The sequence below is a fragment of the Misgurnus anguillicaudatus genome, chromosome 25 (genome assembly GCF_027580225.2).
Source record: "Misgurnus anguillicaudatus chromosome 25, ASM2758022v2, whole genome shotgun sequence".
Lineage (NCBI taxonomy): Eukaryota > Metazoa > Chordata > Actinopteri > Cypriniformes > Cobitidae > Misgurnus > Misgurnus anguillicaudatus.
The window spans coordinates 1,343,067-1,351,795 of NC_073361.2; positions in this window are offsets into that span (position 1 = coordinate 1,343,067).

Sequence of the window (8,729 nt, forward strand, 5' to 3'; positions counted from 1 at the left end):
TCAAAAGGCCCAACATTCGCCCGAATCCTGGATTCAGTGCATCCCTAGCTAGTTTTAAAGACACACTATGCAGTTATTTTACCTTAATATAACAGCTTCAGAGTTATTTTGATGGTAAACAAAGTCATAGTAGGACGAATCATTCTCGTGTTGAAGCCCGGGGAGGACTCCGCTAGAAAAAAACAGTAATGCAAGCTTGAGAGGAGCGCCCCTGACAAATCTCGCGAGAATCACGACTTGCTTTACGGCAACGACGTCACACACGTTAGGCTTGTTCAACTTCGTACGGCGCTCCAAGAACCGACTGCCGGATGACGTCAAAGTACCACGAGAATGATTCGATATGGCACTTTGACGTCATCCGGCTGTCGGTTCTTGCAGCACCGCATGAAGTCAATCAAGCAACTGCACGCACGAATTTGAGACGTGATGCTAAACGATTTAAAAGTTAAGAAAGCACGTTCGGAAGAGAGTAGGAAAAGGAAAAGAGAATCTGACCGCTTTAGGAACCGGAGAAGAGTCCCACTCGGTCAGGCTTTTACTCGTTGACGTGAGCTTAAAGACAACACTAGATGCAACAGGGATGCTGATATGGCGATCTTGTTGATGGACTAGTAAGTAAATCTCTTATTTGTAAACTTGTTTGTGGTCTATGTTGTATGTTGTTGCGCTTGCTAGTAGTATGTCATGCGATTATCATGAAAACAGTTGCCAATATCTCACATAATAATCAGGACATAAATAAGCCTAGAGGTTGTAAAGAGGGTAAACATGCACAATTTTAGAGGTTGACCGATTTATCGGCCGGCCGATTAATTGGCCGATTTTTGGCATATTTAAAAAAAGCAGCTTTGGCCGATTTGCTGCAAAATTAGGCCGATTAATAGGCAGGCACATCTGCGGGCACGAGTGATGCGTGGGTCGGCGTTTTTCCAACCCGCGGGTCCCGCTTTTATGAAATATTTGGCCCGCCTCGCAACACTATCTATTTTTACAAACCGCCCCGCGCCCGCGACCACTAAAATAGACATACAAGGCATTTGTTATGTAAATAAAAAGAGGCTTTATTTCAGCCTAAAAGTGCTTGGAAACAAACAGCCATTTGATTACATCGCCCCGTAAACTGGCAACAACATACACGAATGAGCCATAGAAACCAGCATGGTCATATTAATATAGAGATAGGATAATGATAAACCAGGGGTGTCCAATACGTCGATCGCAAAGGCAATGCCGGTGGATCGCACATAAGTTAGCTGTGTATTCTCATGCTGCTCCATGCCTCCACAAGAAAATTGGCATTATGAGTAATTGTGAAACACTTAAGTCTTTTTGAGTTGCTGTGCCTTTCTTCTCATATGTGTTTTTATAAATCTTATGCCTGCCCGCTGCAGCTCAGTCGTGTAAACTTCCGAAATTTACAAGGATACAATCGCATTCTTGCCTTCATGCACGCGGGAGAGAGAGCGAGCGAACGAGAGGAGAGAGAGGCAGCGTTGTGCTGATATATGCTTCTGATACTATTGTAATTTTCTTTCTAGTTTGTTTCACTAAATCTCCGCTATTTTAAACAGTACTCGACATGTGCTCAAGGATTTTTTTTAACTCCTCAAGAAAATAGAGTAATGGTGACAGCCCTAAATCCAATGTAGATATATGCAGTATAGTCCACGCATTTAAAGTGTTTTTAGCATGTAGAACTTGTCGGCTTTATCATTTTAAAAGTAGATCACAACACCAAAAAAGCAGCATATTTGTATTAACTATTCATAAATTCCCTACCTTAATCTCTCCTGCAGATCGTCTTTCATCTTTAAATTCTCCGTTTGTTTTGTTGTTGTGGCTGGAAGCGGGAGCAACTTGGCGCTTCCGTGACATGACGCCAAAGGTTTGGGGATATCAAGTTACGTTGCGGAAGTTACGTTGCCACATAGGCCTACGTAATTTAAAGTGTCCATATTATGAAAAACTCACTTTTTCTGGGTTTTGGGGTTTTATTTTGTGTCTCTGATGCTCCCACACGCATACAAACTTGGAAAAAAATCCATCCATGCTGTTTTGAGTGAGATACACGTTTCTGAATGTCCTCTGCCTTGAGTCTCAGATTGCGCGAGTTCAAACTTAGCTCCGTTGTGACGTCACAAAACATTTCGTCACATTCAGTTTGAACTTTTAAAAACACAGTTTTAACGCGTGGTTATTGGAACCCGGAGTAATCTTATATACAGTGTGTTACGACGCAAATAGTCCTCAGATTGTAGGCGATAAGACCTTCATGCGAAATCTGATGTAAACAACAGACTATGTAGCTCCCACGGATTATACGCATTTGTGGACAAAAATGGTCATTGGATGTATTTTTTATTTGTATTGTATTTTATTGGACTTTCATGGATCATTCACCCATCTGAAACAGACTGGATTCGATTCGCAATCTTTGTATCAAACACAAAAGGTAAGAAGTCACGTTATATTTTGCATGTTGTCATCTTCTGTCACAAAATACTACATTTATGATGCTAGAGCTAAAAGTTTTTTGCCAAACTAACCGAGACCGGGCCTTACGCCCCGGCTTTTCTGATGAGGCTAAGTTAACCCCCGAGCCTCTAATAACTGTACGGTCCGGAGCTCCCGCTAGCTTCTAGCAATTAGCACGCGGTCCACAAGCAGTATACATCCCCCGCCGGGTCTTAATTTCTGTAATTTGCGAAAATAATGCGTTTGAAAATGTTTTATAACGGGAATATGTTAGCATTGTCCAGGGAAAACGAGTTTATTGTTGTGACTACTAACGTTACATCGCAATTGACTCTGGAATCATTGTGTGTCATGAGTTTCTTCTCCTGTAGTGTACTTATTAGTGAAACTTTTCTGCATGATTTGTCTGTTGGCAACATAAACCGTTAATAATAATAATATATAAAATAATAACACAGTATGGTCTGTACTCACTGAGCACGCGCAAGGACACATGACGTTAGTAGTGGGGCGTGATCAAAGGAGCAGCAGCTCATAAATATGTAATGACTAGCTTAAAACGGCACAATCTGAACTGCCCTGAAACAGAGGCTCCTAGAGATGGGTAACAATCTTTTCCTACATGCTATTTCGAGCAAACAACTTTTGAAACATGCTTTATGGAACTCATACACCTATATAACTTGTGGAAAAGCAGTCATAAGATGGGCACTTTAATCTTATCAAAGAACATAATAAAATGTAAAAATATATATTCCCAAATATTTAATATATATGCTACAGGGAATTAGACGCAACATATCTTTTTTAATTTTGTTTTTAATGACCCGCCCCAACAGGCCCTGCATTAAAGTTACAATTTCTTTACCCGCCCCGACCCGCGGGTTACCCGCGGAGCCCGCGGGTTAAGAGACAACCCGCGCATCACTAGCGGGCACCTAAGCGCTGTTGTAGAACTCGTGACGCTGCCTCTTGCTGCAAGCAGATCGCTCCCGTGTGTGTGCACTGCAGCCGTGCCTTGTTCACAAACAGCTTTAGTAAACGATGGCGGGATTGTGCGAATTAAGCAGCCAGTAAAACAGCGTGATGGGCTTATGTCTCGCGGTGCACTGTCCGTGCAAAATTAGGCTCATTTCATGTGATTAATGAGTGATGATGATTTTTGTTTGCGTGACAGAGAGAGCTGCACGCGCACGCTTTCTGTCTTTAAACTGTCTCCCTGCTTTTATTACTCAAAACAAAACTGATTCGATGGCGAAAGGTCAGAAGACCAAATCATATCCACCGAGGAAATGTTTTTCGTGTTGTTACAGTAACACTTTGTTTACAGTTTTGCGCTGCTCAGCCTGGATCAGAACACAACGCCTCCGATTCGTGAATTGACTCCTTTGAACGGATTCGTTTGAATGAACGGTTGAAACAACAGATCTGTCCCAACACTAAACTCACAAGACGTCACTGTCAACACAATCAGTCACTTATAGCGCCTCAGAAATGAGAATGTAAATGTGTTTAGAAAGATTTGCCCTAAATAACAGTCTCAACTAAAAAACGTAGACATTTACTATGTTAACTTTATGATGAATAAATAATTTATCAGGTCTACCAAATAAGGATTTTATCCTACAAAGCAATAAAAGCCATGGTAAAAAACTGATCAAAGATGATGACAGCAGAGTGTCAGGTAATATGTGACCCGTCACGGAAACCAGGGACACAAGTCGGCAGCACAAGTTTCGAGAAAATGAGAAACAAAGTTTTTTTTTCCAAAATTTGTGATTTTCGTTTTATTGCAGAATCTGTTAGTTGAGATCACGAAGAAGCCTCTCCATGTTTGAGATAGCAGGTTTTGTATATTTAAAAGCGTACATTTTGCGGTTAAAATAGGCTTGTTTTTCCGGAGTTTCTAGCGTGCAGCTGGGGGCATCATTGTCTGTGTATATTTACATACTGTATAAGCTTGTATTTTCGCCTCCGCCCCCAAAGGGAACAGCGTGACTACTAAATAAGGATAGTTCGCCCAAAAATGAAAATAATGTAATTAATGACTTACCCTTATGTCGTTCTAAACTCGGAAGACCTCCATTCATCTTCGGAACACAGTTTAAGATGTTTTATCGTTAGATTTAGTCCGAGAGCTTTTGTCCCAACCATTGAAAATCCATGTATGGTTTCCATGTTCAGAAAGGTAATAAAAACATCATCAAAGTAGTCCATGTGACATCAGTGGGTCAGTTAGATTGTGTTGAAGCATCGGAAATACAGTTTGGTCCAAAAATAGCAGAATCACGAGTTTATTTAGCATTGTCTTCTCTTCCGGCTCGAGCGTGAAGTCACGTGACTGTAGTGACGCGCGGCTGCCATGTTCCTCAGACATGTTTGCTAAGTTTTTTTTTTTCAAACTTATAGCGTGCATCTCCCCAGACTGTAAAGCTCTGGCGCACAAAACAAAAGAAAAATAAAAGAAGCTGGGGCGGAACAAATAACAGTCAGCCGCATCGTACGTCAGCCGCGTCACTGACTTTATGCGGCGCCGCAGTCGGATGACGTCAAAGTACCGCGAGAGCTCTTCAAGAAATCTTACGCACTAGTTTAATTTCGACTCGCTCTCGCGGTACTTTGACGTCATCTCTATGTCAGTTCTTGCAGCATGAGTCCAAACACAGAAGTTACACAGAGATCGTTGTAGTCTTTATATAATTGGCTACATGCTTTGTCTATCTTTGGTACACTTCCATGCCAGAGGCACTTCACAGGATAAAAATGACAAATTAAACAACTCAGCCAATGGAGAAGATAAACGTCTGAAGAAAGTTGGATAAAATTATCCTCAATGCCGTCAATACCAGGTCTATTGCTAGAAGATAGCTTGCTAATGGCCAACTGGACATCAGCTGATGTAACCTGTCTAAATGTGAAAGAGCCATCAACTCTGGGCAAATAGATGATAACTCTACCTGTGGTGTTTGGTGAAAATGCATAAGAGATTATTACTGGATCATTAACAATTTCATTATTAATTGTCATATTACTCGTAGTACTTTTAGATTTGCCAAGTTAGTCAGTCAACTTTTTCCAGAATTGTCTAGGATTACTGAAGTCATCAGCCAAACTATTTCTATAATAATTGGCTTTTGAATTTCTTGTTTGGGTGGTGCACTTAATTCTTAGCCATTTGTATTCCTCCCAATCACTAGTAAGTTTTGTATATTTGTATTTATTCCATGCCCTATCCCTCTGCTTAAACAAGTTGATAAGATCTCCATTTATCCAAGGTAATCAATAACTCGCATAAACTCTGTGGAATAAAGTCCATGCAGTTTTCACAACCGGAATAAGTCTATTCCAATTTAACCTTCTCACATCATTTATAAATAGATCACCATCAAATGATTTCCTATCAAAAATCCTAATAAATTTAGGGGAAAGATAAGGAGTTGAGATTTTCCAAATACAATATATGATAGAGTGGTCACTGAAACAATCTGAAAGAACACCTGATTTGAATATTCTGTTGGGGTATGTGACTTATATTCAGTCCAAAAGAGATTTACAACTTGGACTGATCCTTGTGGACTCTTTAATAGTTTGTGTAAAATTTGAACAATTGAACATATTACATTCTGTGAGAGCACAAGAAACCCAAAAGCACAAGTTCCAATGAGTCACCAAACTATGAAACAGAAGCCATGTTTCCATCCACACGTTTTTATTCGAATAAAGTGATATCGAATAAAAAATGCCTTATGGAAACAGTAAAATTCGATTGAATTTCATGAATATCGACTCAAAAGAAATACGTTCGATCTCATCGGATTTTATCTTCATCGATATATGGCTTATGCGATAAACGCTGATGGAAACGTTATTTGCTGAATAAATAATGATTTGCGGTTAAGTTTTTGGTCATTTTATGGTTGCAACCCACACACAAAACAAAGAAGAAAAAGTTTTAGGTCCGCTCTGGTAGCACACATGGCGTGTGTCAACAAAGTCAGATGTAAGTGGACAAACGACGAGACGAGATTCATTTTAAATTTAATTTACCAGAGAAAAAACGGCTATTTTAGAGCTGAAGATCCGCCTTTGCACGGTAAATGAGCGGTCAAGTTCAATGCTGCTGGATGCCCTATCAGTAAGTGCAGGACCACACTGAAGCCATTTACAGTGGATTTAATAATTTCCTCAACAAAAATGTAGCCTAATCTTGGTGAGTAAAGGTTTCTAATGTATAACTAAATATTACTAAGTCTTAAATACATAATTTAGACAGAGGATATAGACTAATGTTGGCATTAATGTAAAGAAAGTGCCGAAGCAAATCCCACGGAACCTTTATCTTAATTCCGTTATTCCAAAATAACCATCTTATTCAGAATGTATATCTTAATTTAATTAGTTAAGAAATAATTGTTTTTATTGGCATCTTGGCCTATTTATAATGTATTGAGAACAAGATGTTACGATGTTACAGAATACAGATGACTTTTTTTTTCAAATTTGATTAAATGTAAGTGGCAACTCCGGACTATCATTTTTACGTTAATGCCTCCGCTGTCGTCATTTACATGTATCTGCATCATCATAGCAAATGTTAACGTCATTTTCTTATTATTATAGCTTAATATGTCGCTATCAGCTCAGCTGGCACAATCCATTTTGTCTAGCAAAACTTTGTTCGCAAATGTTTGCTTTAATATTGTGCGATTCAGTGCGAAAATGAATGGAAACACCTTCAAATGTCTCAAATCAATGCAACATTAACAGCTCAGGTAAGATATTTTTTCGTTCTCATTTACGTTAAACATTGATCCGGACTATCATTTTTACGTTAATGCCTCCGTTGTCGTCATTTACATGCATCTGCATCATCATAGCAAATGTTACCGTCATTTTCTTATTATTATAGCTTGATATGTCGCTATGAGCTCAGCTGGCACAATCCATTTTGTCTAGCAAAACTTTGTTCGCAAATGTTTGCTTTAATATTGTGCGATTCAGTGCGAAAATGAATGGAAACACCTTCAAATGTCTTAAATCAATTCAATATACCAATTTGATCGCAAACCAGCATGTGACGTCATTACATACAGGTTTTTATTCGCTTTAAAGCCGTTAGATGGAAACACACTTTCACCAGCTTTATTCGCATAAGCTTTTTTACCGAACTTCAGATAATTCGATTGACAACTGGATGGAAACTTAGCTAGTGGCTAGGATATTCTTGATAGACTCAATCTTAGGAGATGTTGGTGGGCAATATATATTACCGATTATTCATTGTTTATTTGTATGAAGAATAATATTTACAAAGATGCCTTTAAAAAGATCAGGTTTTACTTTAGGAATAATTAACTGAGATTTCAAATTTGATGAAATGTAAGTGGCAACTCCACCTCCCTTGGTTCCTCTATCCAACCTATATAAGATGTAATTGTCCAATTTAACATTAGAGTCTGCTATATACAGTGATGGGAATAACGGTGTTATAAGTAATCGGCGTTAGTAACTGCGTTATAATGAGTCAGTAATGAGTAATCAAACAAATAACTGTTTCCCCCGTTACAACGCCGTTATCGTTACTGACATTAAAATGCTGCGCGTTACTAAAATTGATCACACTGTAGTGATTTTCACCCGCGTATACTCGCTCTCTCTTTTTCTCTTGTGTGTGTGTTGGGAGAAACATAACTGATGATGATTGGTGTGTGTGTGTGTGTGTGTGTGTGTGTGTGTGTGTGTGTGTGTTAGAGGGAGTGGGCGAACCACATAGCTGATGATGATTGGCTTAATTTCCATTGTTAGCCAACCAGAGGCAGAGTTCACAAACAGACACGCACACTCGCACAGTCCGAGCGTGCAGTGTAAAAAAATCTGAGTATCTTGGTCACTTTGTCGCTAGATTTAGCAACTTTCTATCACTTTAACGACTTTATAGGACAAATCTAGCTATCTTTTCTGGCGTGGTTGGAGACTTTTGTAGACTGACATGAAAAATACGCGTCATTTTCTCTTCTCAACGGTGCTGCTGCTGTGCCCCATCTCAAAGCACTGACATGCAGCCCGGTCATCGCGCATCAATCTGTAGCAAATTGCTCGGATTCAGATCGAGGCCATTTGGCATCTGGATCGTAACAGCCCTAAAATTGTGATAATTAGATAATTCTGTCTCCTTTTGTGACAATCGTCGAGATCTCTATCACCTATCAAGGTTGTAAAATGGGCGACAATTAAAACAAATGCAGTCGTAA